Source organism: Giraffa tippelskirchi, chromosome 11 (genome assembly GCF_054371585.1).
Source record: "Giraffa tippelskirchi isolate mGirTip1 chromosome 11, T2T-mGirTip1v1.2.pri, whole genome shotgun sequence".
In the NCBI taxonomy this organism is placed as follows: Eukaryota; Metazoa; Chordata; class Mammalia; order Artiodactyla; family Giraffidae; genus Giraffa; species Giraffa tippelskirchi.
The window spans coordinates 63016587-63036928 of NC_137285.1; the positions used below are offsets into that span (position 1 = coordinate 63016587).

Here is a 20342-nt window from a genome sequence, read left to right on the forward strand (position 1 = left end):
TATTGTTAGTGCCATGGAACCAATGAGGAAACTGAGGCCAGAGCAGTTGGTTAAATATTTTGTCCCAGGTGGCACGATTAGGAAGTGGCAGAGTTATCTCAAAGCTTTTTTTCTTATGATGCTATCTGTACATTTATCTGTGACCATATCTCTGATACTGCTTCAGGAAACATTTTGAAGCTGGAATTACTAGAGCATAAGGTAGAAATATTTTTGAAGGATCTGTATACATATCACTAAATTATTTTTCAGAAGCACTGGATAGTTAGCTGATTTGTGTTCCCATGAATGCTGTCCAATTGACTAAGGAATCTAAAAGTTGGATGAGCCCCTGAGCAATGTGTCTATATACCTTTTGGAGTTTTATCAGTAATCTGGGCACTTACTATCATTAATATTATTTTTAAGAAAATAAAACACATGTCTGGCTCAAAACTCCATTTTCAAGCAAGCATCTGGGGCGCTAGTAATGTTCTGTTGCTTGGTCTGGGTAGTGTTCACCCTTTGTGGTTTCTTGTAATAATTCATCAAGCTATTGCCTTAGGACTTGTGTACTTTCCTGTTTGTAGTTTATACTCACTAAAAGTTTATTTTTAAACGAACTATCAAATATAACCTTTTGGAAGTTAGAGAGAACATATTGGAATCCATTGTAAAGAACAGGAAAATGACTCAGTTGTCAGCGTATTTTCTCCACATGTTGGATAAAAGGAGATTTAAAAAGAAAGTTTCATGATTCCTTCTTTCTTTCCACTTCTAATGCGAGAATTAGACATTAAACCACAATAGTACTAAGAAATGCAGTTCAAAAAAAGTCCCTTTTTTGTTTTTGTTTTCTCCAAGGAAGTTTTTGTGTTTAAAACTTCCAAAGTATGACACATATTTAAAATATGCAAGGTTTTGATGAATGAGGTTTGGCAAGGATTTGAGAACAATGATTACAATCCTAGAGAGAGTTGTGCTCTCTCTTGTTTTTCTAATAAGTTCTTCCTTAATATTGGGTTTTGAGGTAGTGGGTTCTGTGATATGGCCTGATGCATTCAGTAATTTCCCTAAAGACTCAGGTACATCTTTCCATGGCTAATGGATCCAGCCCAAGAAGATCAATATATCACCCTTTCAAGAAAACATTCTAAGGAAGTATGTTCTTACTCTGATGGAAGCCAGTAGCAATTTCCTTGTCAAGTTTCCAGTTGTTTTAAAATATCATTTTAGTGCTTCTTTCCCTCTGATGACTTTATGTTTGATATAAAATTGATTGTTTAACCCCATTCAGTTTCTTAGTTCCTGGACTCTAGTTGTCATTTTCATCAGTTTTTATTCCTCTGCCACAGAGGACCAGAGTGGCTTCAGGAGGAGGGCTTTTCATGATGAGACAAAGGAAACCACGTTTCCCAATTCTTCCTGTAGTTTCTAACCCCTCAGTGTCTCCACATGAGACTCTTTGGGTTCTTTGGTTGAGTTACCAGTATTCCTTTATTTGAGCTGACTTTCTTCCATTTCTACCTAACATCTCACCATTACCTCTGTGTCAGGCTGCTGTCGCAAAACACCACAGGCTGGGTGGCTTAAATAACAGAAATGAATTCTCTCAGTTCTGAAACTCGAAGTTCAGGATCAGGGTGCCTACAGGAGCGGGTTCTGAGGGGAGCCCTCTGCCTGGTTAGCAGAAGCAGCCTGCTCACTGTCCTCACATGGCCTTTTTGCTCTGGAGAGAGAGAAAGCTCTGGTGTCCCTTCTTCTTCCTATAAGGACACTAATCCTGTTGGACTAGGACCTCACCTTATGGCCTGATTTAAGCTAACTACTTCCCTAAAAGGCCCTATCTCCAAATACGCCTGCAATAACTTGGCTAAGGGCTTCAAAATATGAATTTAAGGGAGGATACAGCTCAGTCTATAACCTTACCAGAGTCACTACAATTAAAATTAAGCTCTGTTTCAGGGAGTTCCCTGGCAATCTAGTGGTTAGGACTCCTTGCTTTCACGGCTCGGCTCAGGTTAAGTCCTCAGTTGGGAAGTAGGATCCAGCCAGCCAGCCAGTATAGCCAGAAACAAACAAACAAACAAAACTTTGTTTTCCCTTTCAAAGTAACATTTTTTTAAATTAAACTTTTTGCCTAGTGTTTCTGTTATATAACTTTTAATTTTTAACTTTGTAAAACATTGTTGAGTCTCTGCTGACTGTACTAAGGGAATCCAGACATAAAGACACCGACGTTTCTCAAGTAGATGCCTCCAGGAGTCTATAAAGTCATGAGAGAGAGGAATTGCATGCACAAAGAACCAGAATACCCAGGAGACTGGAGATCCTTTAAATAAAATACACTGCGCTATGGAATTCAGAGGAAAAGAGTATCTTCCTCCAAGGGCCACAATCAGGGACAGGCAGGCTGTGGACTGGGGAGGGTGTTCAGCGGACACCACGGAGGCAGGAAAGTGCAGCTCAGTTGAGGCTGAGGCGTCAGGCTGGAACACTGTGGAGTCTGCTCTTATGGTATAAGAGGAGGTTAATTCTGAAATCAGCACTTAAAAAGGGCCACTGTGACTAAATTGCCCTTGACAGTCTGGATATTTTGTCTCAATAATTCTAATACCATCAGTTTTTCCTCCAGTGTTGCAACAGACCAGTTTCTTTGATTGAGCACCAGATGAAGTGTGTAGCTGGCTGTGTTCCAGGAGGAGAGAAAAAAAAAATGGAAGGAGGGAAAGAAAGAGGGGACGAAGAGAGGGAGAGAGAGAAAAATGAGTGGATGGCAGTGCGTCTTTAAAAAACAAGATCACACTGACCATGGCAGGGTGTTCACACAAAGGGAGTCCTAGAGCACCAAGACGGACAGAAGTTCTTTCCAAGTTCCCTCCTCAAAATGTGTATTTCACTTACAACACTTACTGATGTAAATATATGAACTGGCAACATACAGGAAATATTCATGGAAAGGAGCATATTTAAAATGTTCCCATCACTAATGATCAAGTAAATTCAAAACTTAAAAACAATGAATTACTATTTTCTCCTTATCAGACTAGCAAACATTTTAAAATAATACTGTTGATCAAGGAGTGTGTCTCATAGCACACCTAACTAATGGGAATGTAAGCTGGTACAGCCTTTCTAGAAAGTAATTGTGCAATGTTTTACTCTCTTGAGTGCCCAAGAAATGTTAATATACCTTGATTTGGTAATCCCACTTATAGGAATCTATGCTGATAATACAGAGGTGTAGACAAAGGTTTGTGTTTAACAATTTCATTGAAGTTTAATTTATAATAATTGGAAATTTAGAAGCAATCTAAATGTGAACATTTTGAAAATTGGTTGCATAAATGATATATAAATTAATGGAATAGTCTTCAGCTGTTTAAAAATGTGTTTTCAAATAATTTTACTGATAAGTTTGCATATTATATGTTTTTAAAAAGCAGGTCTCAAAATAATGTTTGTAATAAAAAATACTTGAGGAAAAAAAATAAATTATATTTATTTATATTACAAATATCTATTATGCATATTATATGTCTGGCAATGTATTTATATGTAGATAGTGGCCCTATAAATGATTTCTATTTTATTCTTTATACCTTACTGGGTTTTCCAAATTTTCTAGATCATTTAATTGCTTTTTATTCAAAAATAGCATTTTAATAAAACCTTTTTCATCTTTTAGGGCCCAAGTCTACCCTTTCATAAAATATTTCCTGGATTAATAGGAAATAATCTCTAGCTTTTCTGTGATTCTTTTGTACTGGTGTTAACATATAAGGTCTTGAATTGCAGCCGCTGTATGTATGACATTTATCCCGACTGGTTTGGGAGCTAGTAGAGAACAGGGATTATGGCTTAGAGGTCCTGAGTTTCTGAACAAAAGCCTAGTTCTCCTTCCCCACCTTCCATAAAGCCTGTCCTGCCACTTGAAAAAGTGGTGATTTATTCTTCCCTTGAATCTTCAAAATAGCTCTTTATGCCTCTTTTATTGGAGGCCCATTCTGCTTTGGATAATAGTTAATTGTGTTTGTCTTGACCTTCTATCTGTCATCCAACTCCTGATGACAGGAAAGCAAATCTTGTTCCTCTGTGTGCCCAGAGCAGCGCCTTGTACAGTGTGTGTGCTCAGTAGATAGCTGGACCTGTGACCACATGTGTACGGTGTTAGACAATGTTCTACTTTCGTTCTTTTACGTTTAGCTGTCCAGTTTTCCCTGCACCATTTATTGAAGAGACTGTCTGTTTTCCACTGTGTATTCTTACCTTCTTTGTCATAGATTGATTAGCCACAGGCACATGGATCGATTTCTGAGTTTTCTGTCCTGCTGCATTGATCTATGTCTGTTTTTGTGTCAGTACACTACTGTTTTGATGACTGTAGCTTTACAGTATAGTCTGAAGTCAGGGAGATTCATTCCTCCAGCTCCAATTTTCTTTTGTATGATTGCTTTGAGAGTTTGCAGTGTCTTTTGTGTTTCCATAGAAATTAACAAATTTTTTGTCCTAGTTCTGTGAAAAATGCCATTGGTAATTTGATCGCACTGCATTGAATCTGTAGATTGCCTTGAGTAGTATAGTCTTTTGACAATATTGATTCTTCCAGTCCAAGAATATGATGTATCTTTCCATCTCTGTGTCAGCTTCAATTTCTTTCATCAATGTCTTAAAAGTTTTGAAGTACAGGTCTTTTGCCTCCTTAAGTAGGTTTATTCCTAGGCATTTTATTTTATTTTATTTTAATTGAAGGATAATTGCTTTACAGAATTTTGTTGTTTTCTGTCAAACATCAGCATGAATCAGCAATAGGTATACATATGTCCCCTCCCCCCATCTCCCTCCCCATCCCACCCCTCTAGGTTGATACAGAGCCCCTGTTTGAGTTCCCTGAGTCATACAGCAAATTCCCATTGGCTGTCTATTTTACATATGGTAATGTAAGTTTCCATGTATTTTATTTTTGATGTGATGGTAAATGGGATTATTACTTTCATTTCTCTTTCTGATCTTTTGTTGTTAGTGTATAGAAATGTGACAGATTTCTGTATATGGACCTATAACTGAATGAACATGGGCTCTTTCCAGCTGTTTCCAATAGGTACCCAGCAGTCAGTGCCTGCTCTGAGGAGCTGAAGACTGCTCCACAGGCCCAGGAGTAGAAGGCGAGGTTAGAGATGCCCCAAAGCACTGGGCAGTGGCAGTCAGGAAGCCCAGCCTCCAGAGGAATCTGCCAGGGAACACCTTCACCTTAGACACATGATGCATCAAATACTGCTCTTTACCTGCTCTCTGGGGCCTGAGAGCTTTACCTGTGAAGTGTTACCTTCTTTCACCATTTCACAAACTTGTAGAGATTAATTAATTCCCCAGAGAATTCCACTTCTCCAATCATAAATTGAACACCATAGATTTGCCCTGAAACCCATTTCAGATCCCCCAGAGGTGTTCATTTAGAGAAAAGATTAAAATCAAGGACTGCATAAATATAATTTTAGAATAAAACAGAGTAAGGAAATAAGCACAAGGTTAAGTTCCTTTGAACATGTGTATACTGTGCTGCAGGTTTTCACAAAGCCTTGTCCTGGGTACTGAGGATGATCCAAAGATTAAACAGGAATCGATCTCATTCATTAGATCCCGAGAGATTATAGCAGGAACGGAAGGACTGGAGAGGGATGGAGGTATACGTGTGTTTGTGTGGGGGTCCCACACAGGACTGCAGGGGTCTGGGGTGGGGCCAGATAGAGGTGAGGAATAACTGGGTGGTGGAGACATAAGAGACCTGGATTCAGTCCCTGGGTCGGGAAGATCCCCTGGAGGAAGGTACGGCAACCCACTCCAGGATTCTTGCCTGGGGAATCCTGTGGACAGAGGAGCCTGGTGGGCTACACTCCACGGGGTTGCAAAGGAGTCGCACACGAGGGTCCTGAGCACAATTGGCTACATTTGTATGGGGGTGGGGGGCAGGGTGATTGCAGCCATGAAATTTAAAGACGCTTACTCCTTGGAAGGAAAGTTATGACCAACCTAGACAGCATATTGAAAAGGAGACATTACTTTGTCAACAGAGGTCCGTCTAGTCAAGGCTATGGTTTTTCCAGGAGTCATGTATGGATGTGAGAGTTGGACCATAAAGAAAGCTGAATGGCAAAGAATTGATGCTTTTGAACTGTGGTGTTGGAGAAGACTCTTGAGAGTCCCTTGGACTGCAAGGAGATCCAACCAGTCCATCCTAAAGGAGATCAGTCCTGGGTGTCCATTGGAAGGACTGATGCTGAAGCTGAAACTCCCAATACTTTGGCCACCTGATGCGAAGAGCTGACTCATTTGAAAAGACCCTGATGCTGTGGAAAGATTAAGGGCAGGAGAAGCGGACGACAGAGGATGAGATGGTTGGATGGCATCACCAACTCAATGGACATGAGTTTGGGTAAACTCCGGGAGTTGGTGATGGACAGGGAGGTCTGGCGTGCTGCGGTTCATGGGGTCACAAAGAGTCAGACACGACTGAGTGACTGAACTGAACTGAGCTGGGGGGCAGGGAGCAGTTCCCACCACCACCACCACCAAGCTATTTTCTGCAACACCAGCAGGGTGTCCTACAGTTCAATTCAATTCTGATACTGATTGCTGGAGAGAGCATCAGATCCCACAGGTTAAGGGTTTGGTCTCACAAGACTGCACCCTCCACTCCCCTACCTCCCCCACCTCTCCCCCTTCTGAAGCCAGTCACAAGTCCAGATTGTCACCTGTGCTTCTGATCCACCGACTATAGATGGGGGGGTTTAAATGACCCCCTCCTTAGGTTCAATTCATTTGCTAGAGCAGCTCACAGAACTCAGAGAAATGCTTTAGTTACTAGATCACCAGTATTATGAAAGGATATAACTCAGGAACAGATGGGTGGAGAGACACAGGGCAAGGGCGGGGGAAGGGTGAGGAGCCTCTGGGCCCTCTCTAGGGACACTGCTCTCCCTGAATCTCCATGTGTTCCCCAGCCTGGCTCTCAGAACTATGTCCTTCTGAGTTTTCATGGAGGCTTCATTGCATAGGCATGATTGATTAACTCATGGGTCAGTGGAAAGCCCTTCTCTCCTCCCTAGAAGTCAGGGTGTGGGACTGAGCATTCCAGCCAGTCTCCATCCTTAGGTGTGATCCAGAAGTCACGGCATTAACATAACAAGACATACTTATGGGTCTTGTCACTTAGGAAAGTTCAAGGGTTTTAGGAGCTCTGTGCCAGAAATGGAACGAAGACCGAATTTCTTATTATAAATCACAATACCATAGAGTGGGATTTAGATAGACTAGAAAAGGCTTTAGGAAAAATAACAAAACCCAAAGTTCTAAGTGAGTAGTGGATATAAGATGTGATATGACACAGGTTGTTTTAGGGGGAGAAAATGGAAAAAATGGTATTTAACTCAACCCAGTGCATCTGTCAATGTTCTTAGCTACTGACAACACTACTGTAGTTAGTTTGAGCATGAAGGGAATTTATTAAAGAATATTAAAGCCCCCTCAAGAAAGTGAAAGAACAACCTACAGGATGAGAGAAAATATTCTCCAATCATTTTCCATTAAGAGACTTGTTTCCAGGATATAAAAACTAAACACTAAAAGATAAATTTAAAAAGACAATTAAGAATGGGCAAAGAATGATGATTACACAACAATGTGAATAAATATACTTAATATCACTGAACTATGCACTTAAAAAATGATTAAAGTGGTGACTTTTATGGATTTTTGTAGCACACTTTAAAAAAATTTGAATGGGCATAGTGCAGAAAGGGGGACCCCTTCCAGGGCCCAAGGGTTGGCTCTTGCCCAACACTCGGAAATGAATTGTTCAAAGAGACCCTCATGCTGACAAAGCAAGAGTACTTCTTGGAAGAGGTCGCCCAGGCAGAGAGCAAGAGGGCGCGGGAACCCAGGAGGACTGCGCTGCCACGTGGCTCAGCCTCAGGTTTCGTCGTGATGGGGTTGGGTGCCGGGGTATCTCTGGCCAGTCATCCTGACTCAGGGCTTTTCCGAGGGGACCAAGCATCAGTCAGGATGGATCCCAGTGAGAAGGATCCTGGGAGGTTGGCAGGACACATGAACTGGCATCTCTCTCTCCTTTGATCTTTCCTGCTTTCTTCTGGTTGGTGGCAGCCGCTTTGTTTCACATTCTTTACCAGAACCTCCTGTTGCAGGATAACTCATGCAGGTGGTTACTATAGTGGCTGGCCAACTCAGGTGGTCTTGGACAGTTCCCCTAACACGTAAAGGATTTTAATAGACATTTTTTCAGAGAAGATACACAAATGGTCAAGAAGCACATGAAAAGGTATTCAGCGTTATTAGTCATTAGGAAAATGCCAATCAAAACCACAATGAGATACGACTTTATGCCCACTGGGAGATTAGAACCCTAATGTATTTCTAGTGATAGCATAAATGAGGTAACTGCTTTGGAAAACAGTCTGGCAGTTCCTCAATTTTTTCAACATAGAATTACCGTATGACCCAGTAATTCTCCTCCTATATATATACCCAAGAGAAATGAAAATATATGTTCATACAAAAACTTGCACACAAATGTTTAAACAGCATTATTCATACTAGCCAAAAAGTGAAAACAATCCACTGAAGAACCAATAAACAAGATGCAGGATATCCAGACAGTGAAATGTTATTTGGCAATGCAAGGAATGATGTACTGATTCGTGCTACAATACGGATAAATCTTTAAAAACTTTTTCATCAGTGAAAGAAGCCAGAACCAAAAAGACCACAGGGTATCTGACTCCATTCATATGAAATGTCCAGAAGAGGCCAATCCATAGAGACACAAAGTAGATTAGTGGTGGCCCCGGGGCTGGGAGGAGGGGCAAGTGGGGAGTGATCACAAGTGTACGTGAAGTTTCTCTTCAAGGTGATGAAAACATCCTGGACTTAGGTAGTGGACTTAGATGGTTGCACAACCTTGTGAATATACTAAAAGTCACTGGATTGTACACTTTTTTTTGAAGATTCATTTTTTTAAAAAAGTGAAGTATAGTTGATTTACAGTGTTGTGTTATTTTCAGTGTCTAGCAAAGAGATTCAGTCATATACACACATACACACATATATATACCTTGTTGGTTATCTCTCATATGTATATGGATTACACAGTTTAAATGGATGAATTTTATAGTGTGTGAATTATATGCCAATAAAGCAGTTATGCTTTTTTTTTCTTTTATAAGACTATTACATGGCTCAGAGAATCTCCAAGAAATCCAGAGAATTAGACTGAACAATGCCTAAATTGTATCACAGGAAGGTTCCAGTATGAGCCCAGCACTGTTCCTTCGGGCATGCGCATCTCGGACCTTCACCCCTGCTGGCCCTGGACCTCCATATCTTTCTACCAGATTCCACCACCTTACAGAAAGCAGCTTCCTTAGAGTCTGCTTTCCCAGATTGCTCTCATCCAGACTGAAGCCTAGCAACTATCCACCTGACTGCCAGAGCCTAGGCCACGGTTTCAAGCCCCTAGTGTAAAGGAGGCTGAGAAAGCAGGCTGGGCATGGGGATGAGTCAAACTAATGTCCACGACCCCCAGGTCCCTCAGGGGGTTTGCTGGATAATGATGCTTTTTTTAGATTTATTTTTTACTTTTTGCGGTGTTGTGCGGCTTGCAGGACCTTAGTTCCCCAACCAGGGATCAAATCCAGGCCCCGGCAGTGACAGCACGGAGTCCTAACCCCTGGACCTCCAGGGGATTCCCTGGGCAATGATTTTAAAATCACAAAATATTGGAGCTAAGTATTTGAAGTTCATGTGTTCTGACCATTTGGCCCAATGACTACCACAATGCCAGAGGCAATGGCAATTTCTAGCTCCATCTTGCCTGATCCGGTAAGCATTTGGCAATGTTAATGATTCCTCCCAAACGCGTCTCTGCATTGCGTGTCACCCTTCTTGTACCTTCTAATCATTTTTTTCTCACTTCCCATGTAGATCTGCTCTTTTAGCCACTTAAAACGTGTTTCTCTACAACTCCATATTGAATCCCACTCTTGATACCTTAATTTGCCCTGTGAATGTTCTGGGTTGGATTGTGTCCCACTAAAATCCCTATGTTGAAATCTTCACAGCCAGTACTTCAGAATGTGACTTTACATGCAAATACAATCATTTCAAAATAGATAGAAACAAAGGCAGATGGAACTGGTTACAATGAGTTCATACTGGAGTGAGGTGGCCCCTAATCCAGTATCGTGGGTGCGTGCCAAGTCCCTTCAGCCGTGTCTAACCCTATGGACTGTAGCCCGCCAGGCTCAGCTGTCCATGGGATTCACCAGGAAAGAAATACTGTGGTGGGTTGCCATGCCCTCCTCTAAGGGATCTTCCTGCCCCAGGGATCAAACCTGCGTCTCAAGTCTCATCTCTTGCATTGGCAGGCAGGCTCTTTACAACTAGCACCACCTGGGAAGCCCGAATCCAGTATCACTGGTGTTTTTATAGAAAGGGGACAATTGGGCCCAGATGCTCACACAGGGAGAAGGCCCTGTGATTGAAGTTATGTTGCCGCAAGTTAAGAAACTAGCAGAAGCCAGGGAGAGTCCTGGCACAGACCCTTCCCTGGGGCCCTGAAGGGAGCATGGCTATGTTCACCCACTGATCTTGGATCTTTAGCCTCTAGAACTGTGAGACAATAAATTTCTGTTGTTTAAGCCACTCCGTTGGTGGTATGGAAGCTCTAACAAATGCTGTGTAAATTTCCTTTACTCTTGTATTTACCTTCTTCTTCTAAATGGTGTGTGTATGCATGTTCAATCGCTCAATTGTGTCCAACTCTTTGCAACCCTATAGACTAGGGCCCACCAGGCTCCTCTGTCCATGGGATTCTCCAGGCAAGAATACTGGAGTGGGTTGCCATTTCCTCCTCCAGGATATCTTCCAGACCCAGGGATTGAACCAGCATCTCCTTGTGCCACCTGCATTAGCAGGCAGATTCTTTTACCACTGAGCCACCTGGGAAGCCCTCTTATACATGGACAACAGCCTAATTTATATTTTTAGCCAGTAACACCCCAGATACCTTATAGGTCCATGCGGCAGTCTTGCCTGCTGCGACATTTGCCCACAGAAACCAGAACTTGCTTCCTCTTCTTCATTTGTCTCTCGGCAAATGGCACCCTCCATCTACCCGGCTGGCCATGTCAGAAGCCTGAGTGCCAGCCTACAACTCTGCTCTCTCTTGTGTTTTGGCAACAAATCCTAAAGGTTCCACCTGTGGCACATCTTTAGAGTACTTCTCATCCATCCCAGCCCCACCTCCACTGCTTTCCTAGACTGTCCTCCCTCTAGATGCCTTCCACAGCGATCTTTCTGAAACGCAAATCAAATCAAGTCACTTATGTGCTTTAAAATTCTTCAGAGAGGCCTCGCCGCGTGCAAAGGTCAGAATTTAGCCAGTAAGATCTTTATGATCTGACTCCTTGCTGTCCTGCATAATCCTGTCTCTCACCATTGCACCTCTCACCTGCTTTCTGCAGTCATACAGATGTTCAGATCTTTTTCCTCTACATTCCACCTGATGCCCGGTCAGTCTTCAAAACTCAATGGCAGCCTCCTCTGGGGAAGCCTGCCTTGATTTCCAGCATGATTCAAAACCTGCTTCAGTGTTCCTGTAACCCTCTGGACATGGACTATGACAGCAATTTCACAACCGCTGAAATCGTTGGTTTCCTCTCCCCTTCTCTCTCCCTGCCCTGCTTTTTCCGTCTGTGTTTCCCCAGCCTCGTGCCTGGCACACAGGAGGCTCACAAACGTTTCCAGGCGGAAGGAAGCGGAGGGGACGGAGCGGGGAGATTCCCTACTTCAGTCTAATTTACAGAATAAAATGGAAGACCTTGAGACACAGTAATGTCTCCTGGTTTTCCGTGCTCACGGTCGGAATTGACTTAAAGTCAACGCAGAGATTTTCTTTCCCTCTCTCACTCTGGGGGTTGTGATCGCTTTGAATAATGAGCCACACTCTTCTGGAGGCTGGCCCTTTACAGCCGCGTCAAACTGAAGTCATTCCCCCGAAGGGACAGACTTTGCAGCGCGTTTACAGAGCTGGGGGAGGAAGCGTGCGCGAGAGTAGCCCCGAGGGCCGCGCCCACCCTTCCCCTGCCCCCGGGCTGCGATCGGCCCTCCCCCGGGAGCCGGCCGCCGAGCCCGCAGTCGGCAGCCGGGGAAGCTGTCTGGACCGGGGCGCCGCATTGCGTGCGCTTCGCCTGCCTTTTGTGCGGGGATTAGCGCCGCTCCGGGGCCGGGACAGCGGCGGGCGCCGGGCGGCGCGTAATCCAGGATTTGCCGGGGCCGCGCGGTTGATGGAAAACAGATGTCTGAGCCCTGGGCCTGAGCACGGGATGGAAGTGACCGACCCGAGAGCCTTTTGGAAGCGAGGACACCGACTCCAGGCCCTCGGGGATCCAGCAGAGAGGCGGCGCTCCCTCGGCTCGTCCGTTTTCGCAGCTTCAGCCTAGAGCCCGAAATCGCCGGCGGGTGCGCGGCTTCCCCCGCTGCGGGCCGCGCGCGCCTCTGCATTCGCCGAGCGGGTCGCCGCCGCGCGGTGAGTCGGTGGTTGCTGGACGGCGGCCCGCGCTGCGCGTGGGCGGCTGCGCCCGTGGGCTGGGCCCGGTCACCCGGAGCCTACCCTCCGGGCGCGGGCTCGGAGACCGACGTGTGCGGAGCCGGCGGAGACTCCGCTTCCGGGCCCCGGTCGGCGGGCCGGGGCCGGGGGCTGGTGTTGGGGGAGCCGGGGGCCGCCGCCCGTCTGGAAAGGGGCGAGCCTAGCTCGCTTTTCTCCTCATTTTGCAACTGAGGGAAAAAGAGAAAAAGACATTCTGTCACCTTAGAGCAGGAGACTTAATAACTGTTGAAAAGATGGATTTCCTTCTCTCTGTCTCGTTACATTTCGGCTGTTTTCCTCCAACCAACTCCTGAAACCGATTTCCTTCCTAATTAGCCTCCACTATGATCCTCTGCCCAAGATGATACTGCAAGTCTGGCTTCTTGGAGGAGAGAGATGTTGATTTTTGAGGGTTTTCGGGGCTTTTGTGGATTGATACCTTCTGAAAATACATGTCCTATGTTGAAAACCGCATGCTGCGGGCAAATTAGGTAAGAGTGGGAGTGGGGAGGAAGGCTGGGCTCATAAGGCGCCTGTCCGATCCCGAGCTTTCTGTGAACTCTAACTTATTTCCACCTGTAATCCAATGCCACAGGCAGCTAGCTCTCTCTTCACCCTTCCCCTGCCCTCAGGATTCACCAGCCTTAAGAACAGAGACAGCTTTCGATTCAAATGCTTTTTAAGTGGTTAATTTTAAGCACCTAGACATCCAAAGAGTAGGTGAGCCCCTCTGGTGGGAGGGATTATTGTCACAGGAACAACGCTCACCGATGCTTTTTTTCCTCCGTTAAATACTTTTTAGCCTATTTCCTTATAAAAATTGAGAGTAACTTTTGCATCAATCTTTAGATAGGATGGGCTTGTTGTGCGACTCGTTGGTGTTTCCGGGTCCTTTATCAGGAGTTGGAAGATGTACTGTGCTTGCTCGGTTCACTACCTGCCTATTCTCTTGACTTCCAGCCTCAGATGGCCACGTGATTTCATCCCTGGCAGATTTAGTTGCCTTTGGACTGAAAGAAACAAAAGAGCAGAAATGACTCAGAACCCTTGGGCTACCACAACCTTAACCAAAGATGCAAAGGATCTGATTGAATTCTTTATGATGCACGTTACCTTGTTTCCTTCCTCTTCAAATATATCTAGCAATTAAGGGTCAATAATGGACGTGAATTTGAGCAAACTCCAGGAGGTAGTGGAGGACAGAGGAGCCTGGCATGCTGCAGTCCATGGAGTCCCAAAGAGTCAGACACAACCTAGCTACTGAACAACAGACGACAACAATCTTAAAAGAAAACAGAAACTACCTCCCTCCTCCCTTAGGGTAAACCCAGATTTGGTTGAGTGGGGCATGGCTGTTTACACTAATGAAATGTCTTCATGGTGGAGATAATTCATATTTTGGACTGGGTAGGGGTGGGATGGAGAAGGAAATGGCAACCCACTCCAGTACTGTTGCCTGGAGAATCCCATGGACGGAGGAGCCTGGTAGGCTGCAGTCCATGGGGTCACTAAGGGTCGGACACGACTGAAGCGACTTAGCAGCAGCAGCAGCAGCAGGGGTGGAATTGCGCCAGATCTCCTCACTCACGCCCATGTTTGTACATTCTTTTCTGTGGACCCTACCTTTTTCTTTCTACCATTTCTTATACTATCTTATTTAAGTACATACCATGACTCTATTTTGGCTCATGGAATCTAGGATATCTACCTTTTAGAGGCAAGTTTGTTTAGATGACTGTGTCCCCTTATCAGTGTTCTTAGAACATTTTTCCAAATCCTGCGTTTGTTTTCCTGGAAAACTCTTTATCAAATCCTCCATTGGAAATTCCATTGTATGTTTCAAAAGTAAACCCAGCGATTGAACCAGTGTCGCCTGCATTGCCAGCAAATTATTTACCGTCTGAGCAACCAGGGAAGCCCTATGTGCCATAGGTCTTGAATTATCTTTCTTGCATCATCATTTTAATGTTGACCTGCATGGTTTCCTGATTGGTCAGCTTTTTATTCCTGCTTCATATTGAAACACAAATGGAAAGAACTCACATTTCTTCACACTGAATAGAGCGTACACACTGACCTTTTCTTTGGTCTGTCCTTGGGTTGAATTCTGTCCTTGGAATTTCTGTCCACTGCTTACTTTAGAAAGAGTCTGGATATTTACCTTGGGGCTCGGGAGTGATATGTTTATCTGGCCTTGTCTGAGCAGCAGTAACTCATCACTTCTCCAGCTATTGCTTGATGAGAATTCGGCCTACTCAACAGAGATAACCCAATCTGGTAATTGGGTTACCAGTCTGGTAATTGGCACTTTCAAAGTGCCATCCTGAAATCCTAAACTCTGGGAAGATAACACGATCAGAACATTCTCCTTCTTTTATTACTGAAAATGGCACTGCTTGGTTTGTAGGAAATCCATCTTGGATTGTAAATTCCCCAAAGACAGCCTTAGTTTGATTTGCACAGGTTCTAAAGGTTGATGCTGGCAGGTGCTGGCCAGATGCTTTTGTGCTGCTGCTAATGAGGCAGATAAAAACGGTGATGGTTTTCTTTTGGGGTTTCATGAGAAAATACATTCGTGGATATCTGTTTGCGAGGCTTCTCTGATACTGTTATCTTAAATATTTGCATCAGGGCTGAGGCACTGTCATTTTCTGTTACCAGCATTATTTCTTATCCTCTTAGATATCAGACCTTAAGACTGGCCTGCCAGTTGGGAGGTCTGAAAAAGTCAGCGCAAGTTATTTAAGAGTTTAGTTCATTTTCTCGGCAAGAAAATGGTAAGTCTTTGATGTGGCTAGTATTTGTTCCTAGAGTTAGAAGAATTGGTAAATGCAACCTTCAAGATAAGTAGCTAGAGAGGAAATGAAGGGGAGTAAATCTCATGACACTGAGCCAATTGTTTACCAGCCACTCAGCTTTTACGTATTTTTGAAGAGTGGAGTGGCAATTCAACCTCAGAAAGTGAGCTCATTGGCAAATATTTTGTCTTAAGAATGCTGGTTCCTTCCTATGTAAAACTATTAGTTTGAATCTCAGCTTGATCCTAGAACTGAAATATCCTCTCCCTAGAATTTACAATACTTTCTTTTTTTTTCATAACATACTGGATGTCTGGATGAAATTTGTTTAGGCAGAAGAGCTGGCCAGAAGGATTAGGATGTGTCCTTGAGTCAAACAAAAATACTGTGTTGGTCAGCGTCTTTATTCATTTATGACAGTGTGGAAGGTCTCAAATAGAAGCTGTGGAACTGGTTCGCTTCCGCCCTAACTGCAGTAAAATGAATCAACATGCAGACTTCTGGAACCAGAGCAATTTGCACAAATATGCTGGAGGCAGTTGGAGTTCTGGAAGTTGATTATCCATTAAAATCACTATATCTTTATTGGAAATGTTTTTCAGGTTTCAGAATGTCTGCTGTTTGAGGAATGTCTTTTTTAGTTTCAGTTGTTCTAAACCAAAATATCTAGAGAGGGATAAAGTCTGGCCGACCTGCTTGTCCACCTCTAAGGTCAGGACTAGTGTTTTAGAACTTTCATTGCTGACCTTCAAGGATGCTGATTTTAAGGACAGGAAACAAGCAACATGGGAAGGCTCTCAGGTTAAGACTCCTGAAAAGAGAGATCTGACAGAAGACAAAAATGGGCAAGATTACACCCAGTTTCATTTTAGAATGTTCTGTCCAAACAGGTAGAAGAAAGGAAAGCTGTTTTTCAAGCCCCGTCTGTCAACCAACAGGATTGATTGAACAAATATTATGTTTCAAACCCATGGCTTTATGATCTAAGAGGTGCAATAGTGTAAAAGGCAGAGCATGAGACTTGAAGGAATTTTCAAGCTTTGGTGGTGCTGTTAGACATCAACGAGTATCCTTCTCCCACCTGTTCACTGATTTCCTTACCTGGGTAACCAGGTCTAGGGCTGCGCTGGGAGCCCCCTCTATAGTTCAGCTCAGGTGCCTGCGAGTTGATTCTTTTGGCAGCAAAAGTTGTGTTCTTGGCTCTTCAACACGACCTGGATAAAGTAACACTTTCTGTCGATCCCCAATTCGGTACATGGCTCTACTCTATTCCTGTGATATTCCTTCCCCAGCCATCAAACAGTTCATTAATATCAAAATAACCCATAATAGGGGCATAGCTATCCTTGAGATTTGCCTTAATTTAGAGGACAGGATCAGGTCTCTTTCATCTTGAAAACAGCCTCTCAGACTAAACAAAGGCAGAATGTTCTCTTTTGCTGACCACATGCAATTTATTTAAATTAGTGTTACACATTCGACCATGGTGTCAAAGCTATATTATAAACCCATCTGAAAGAATGAGTTTTCTGGGCCTTCACTGAGGGAGGGATAAAAAAAAAAAAGGCATTAGCCCTATTGCAGGGGATTTGCATCTTGTTAGCGTGCCTGGATGTCCTCGCTGCTGGACACAATGGCAGGGCACCTGGCTATCTTTGTAGCTGGGCAGCCTGCCTTAGTTAGAATTCTGCCGGGAGTGAAGATAGTGAACTGGAGGCACAGGAGGGGAAAGGGAAAGGGCAGGAACCTGCAGGACTCAAAAGAAGGGAAGCCTGGAATCAGTTCTGACCCCTCCCTTTTTGTGTAGTTCAAGGTTAACGCAGTTTCCTTTAGTTTTAATATGTTTTTAATTCAAGTATAGTTGATTTGCAATGTTGTGTTAATTTCTGCTGTACAGCAAAATGATTTAGTTACGCATATGCATACATATATGTGCATTCTTCTTTTAATATTCTTTTCCAGTATGGTTTATCATGGGATGTCGAATGTAGTTCTCTGTGCTACAGAGTAGGACCTTGTCTCTCCATTCTGCATATAAAAGCTCACATCTGCTAACCCCAACCTCCCACCCCATCCCTCTTCCAAACCCCTCCCCCTTGGCAACCACAAGTCTGTTCTCTAAGTCCATGATTATGTTTCTGTTTCATATGTTATTTGTGTTGTATTTTGATTCCACATGTAAGTGATATGGTTTGTCTTTCTGACTTACTCAGTATGATAATCTCTAGGTCCATCCATGTTGTTGCAAGTGGCATTATTTCATTCTTTCTATGACTGAGTAGTATTCCATCGCATATATGTACCATGTCTTCCTTATCCATTCATCTGTTGATGGACATTTAGGTTGTTTCCATGTCTTGACTATTGAGAATTTTCTGCTATGACCGTGGAGGGTGCATGCATCTTTTTGAATTACAGTTTTGTCTGGGTATATGCCCAGGAATGGGATTGTTGGATCATATTTTTACTTTTCTGGGGAACTCGCATGCTGCTTTCCATAGTGGCTACACCAACTTACATTCCCAGCAGTGTAGAAAGGTTTCCTTTTCTCCATATCTTCTCCAGCATTTATTTGTAGACTTTTTAATTATTTTTATTTTTTTGGCTGTGCCTCACAGCTTATGGGATCTTAGTTCTCCAGCCAGGGACTGAACCCATACTCCCTGCAATGGAAGTGGAGAACCTTAACCTCTGACTACCAGGGAATTCTCTGTAGACATTTTGATGATGGCCATTCTGACGGGTGTGAGGTGATACCTCCTTGTGGTTTTGATTTTCATGTCTCTGATGATTAGGGATCCTGAGCATCTTTTCATGCAGCATAGCTCGCTTTAGTGGCAGCACAGGCTGTCTCAGTGTGCAGTGGTCTCCCCCGTATGGTGGAGCTTGGGGCCACTGGCACCCTGGCATTGTTCAGCATATGTCCAGGGCTCCCTCTGCCTACCTCCTGCATTGCATTCTTTTTTTTAAAATTTAATGTTTATTTTATAATGGAATATAGTTAATTTACAATATTGTGTTAATTTCAGATGTACAGCAAAGTGATTCATTTATACATATACATGTATACATTCTTTTTCAGATTATATTCCACCATAGATTATTATAGAATATTGACTAGAGTTCCCTGTGCTATATAGTAGGTCCTTGCTGTTTATCTATTATCTATTTTATATGTACTAGTGTGAACAGTAAGTCCCCTACATGTCAACGAGTTCCATTTTGAGAGCGCGTTTGCAAGTCCAATTGGTTTGTAAGTCCAACAAAGTTAGCCTGGGTACCCAACCAACACAGTGGGCTATATAGTACTGTACTATAATAGTTTTATAATACTTTTCACACAAATAATACATAAAAAACACAAAAAATTTTTTAATCTTATAGTACAGTACCTTGAAATGTTCAGTAGTACAGTACAACAGCTGGCGTACAGAGTCTGACATTGAGGAAACAGGCAAGAAGTTGCTGATTGGAGGAGGCAGAGGAGGGTGGGAGACGGCAGAGCTGAAGGACCATTAATAACAGGAGATGAAGGGCAAGCTGCAATTTCATGCCTGACATTGTTGGAATGCACAATCACATCCTTGAAAGTTCACAACTTGACAGTTTGCAGGTAGGGGACTTATTATATATGTTAATCCCAAACTCCTAATTTATCCCTCCCCTCATCTTTCCCCTTTGTAGCCATATTATGTGAGTCTGTTTCTATTTTGTAAGTAAGTTCATGTGTATCTTTTAAGATTTCACATGTAAGTGATATCATATGATATTTGTCTTTGACTTACTTCACTTAGTATGATAATCCATCCATGTTGCTGCAAATGGCATTATTTCATTCTTTTTTTTATGGCTGAGTAATATTCCATTGTGTATATGTACCACATCTTTATCCATTCCTCTGTCAATGGACACTTAGGTATTTCCATGTCTTGGCTATTGTAAATAGTGCTGAGATGAACATTGGGATGTATATATCATTTAGAATTATGGTTTTCTCTGGATGTATGCCCAAGAGTAGAATTGCTGGATCATATAGTAGCTCTGTTTTTAGTTTTTAAGAAACCTCCATACTAGTCTCCATAATAGTTGTGTTAATTTATAGTCCCACCAGCATTTATTGTTTGTAGACATTTTGATGATGGCCATTCTGACCAGTATGAAGTGATACCTCATTGTAGTTTTGATTTGCATTTCTCTACTAATTAGCAATAGTTGAGCTTCTTTAAATGTGCCTTTTGACCATCTGTTTGTCTTGTTTGGAGAAATGTCTATTTAGATCTTCCTGCATTGGATTCTGCTTATGAAAAGCAAAATAATTGCCAGGTTAGTCAAAGAAGGAGGTAATAAAAGTGAACCTCTTATGAAATGTGAGCACAGTCCTGCATATCCCCCTTCTTTTAGCATGACTAGTCAAAGGTTACCCACGGGAAGTGGATAAAAAGATACTCAAATAGGCTGAATGTTTGTGTCTTGATAGCAGCAGAAAAGAAATGGCAAAAATTACATGTCTTTCTCTTGTAAATCATAGCCAACAATAAAACCACTGATCAAGGGCAAACTTAACAAATAGTTACAGAATATAGCCTCCAGATACCTGGTGCCATGAAAAAGAAGTCTTTTTTCACTAAGTTATTTCCATTTTAGAGAAGCAATGCCCATCAGTCTGTTGTGACACACACCCTACAACAAATGAGCCTGAGATGACAAATACTTTCTTTTGTCCCAGGTCACACAGAAGTCACACAGTCATGCTGTACAAGGAAGTGATGTGACTGGGTGCCATTTGCTTAGAAGAAGGATGAGCAGAGGCTAACGGGGGGTCTTCTTTGCTGTTTTTGCCTATTTTCAGCCATCAAGTAGCAATTACCCTTCAAGTGTCCTTCAACCCCTTCCTCCCCAAACAT

The 20342-nt window shown here is 43.1% G+C and overlaps 1 protein-coding gene across 8 annotated transcripts in view; it reads left to right on the plus strand.

The window, feature by feature from the left end:
* The window catches only part of TRIM2 (tripartite motif containing 2), a 179389-nt gene that overhangs the window by 65398 nt on the left and 93649 nt on the right, over positions 1–20342 (plus strand). For 3 of the 8 annotated variants that reach the window (XM_081543669.1, XM_081543672.1, XM_081543671.1), the window contains exon 1: positions 12078–12580. The exons of the other annotated variants lie outside the window; for them this stretch is intronic. The gene's annotated coding sequence lies outside the window, so the exon portion shown is untranslated. Of the gene's footprint in view, positions 1–12077; positions 12581–20342 lie in introns of those variants that run through there. 8 annotated transcript variants of the gene reach the window in all.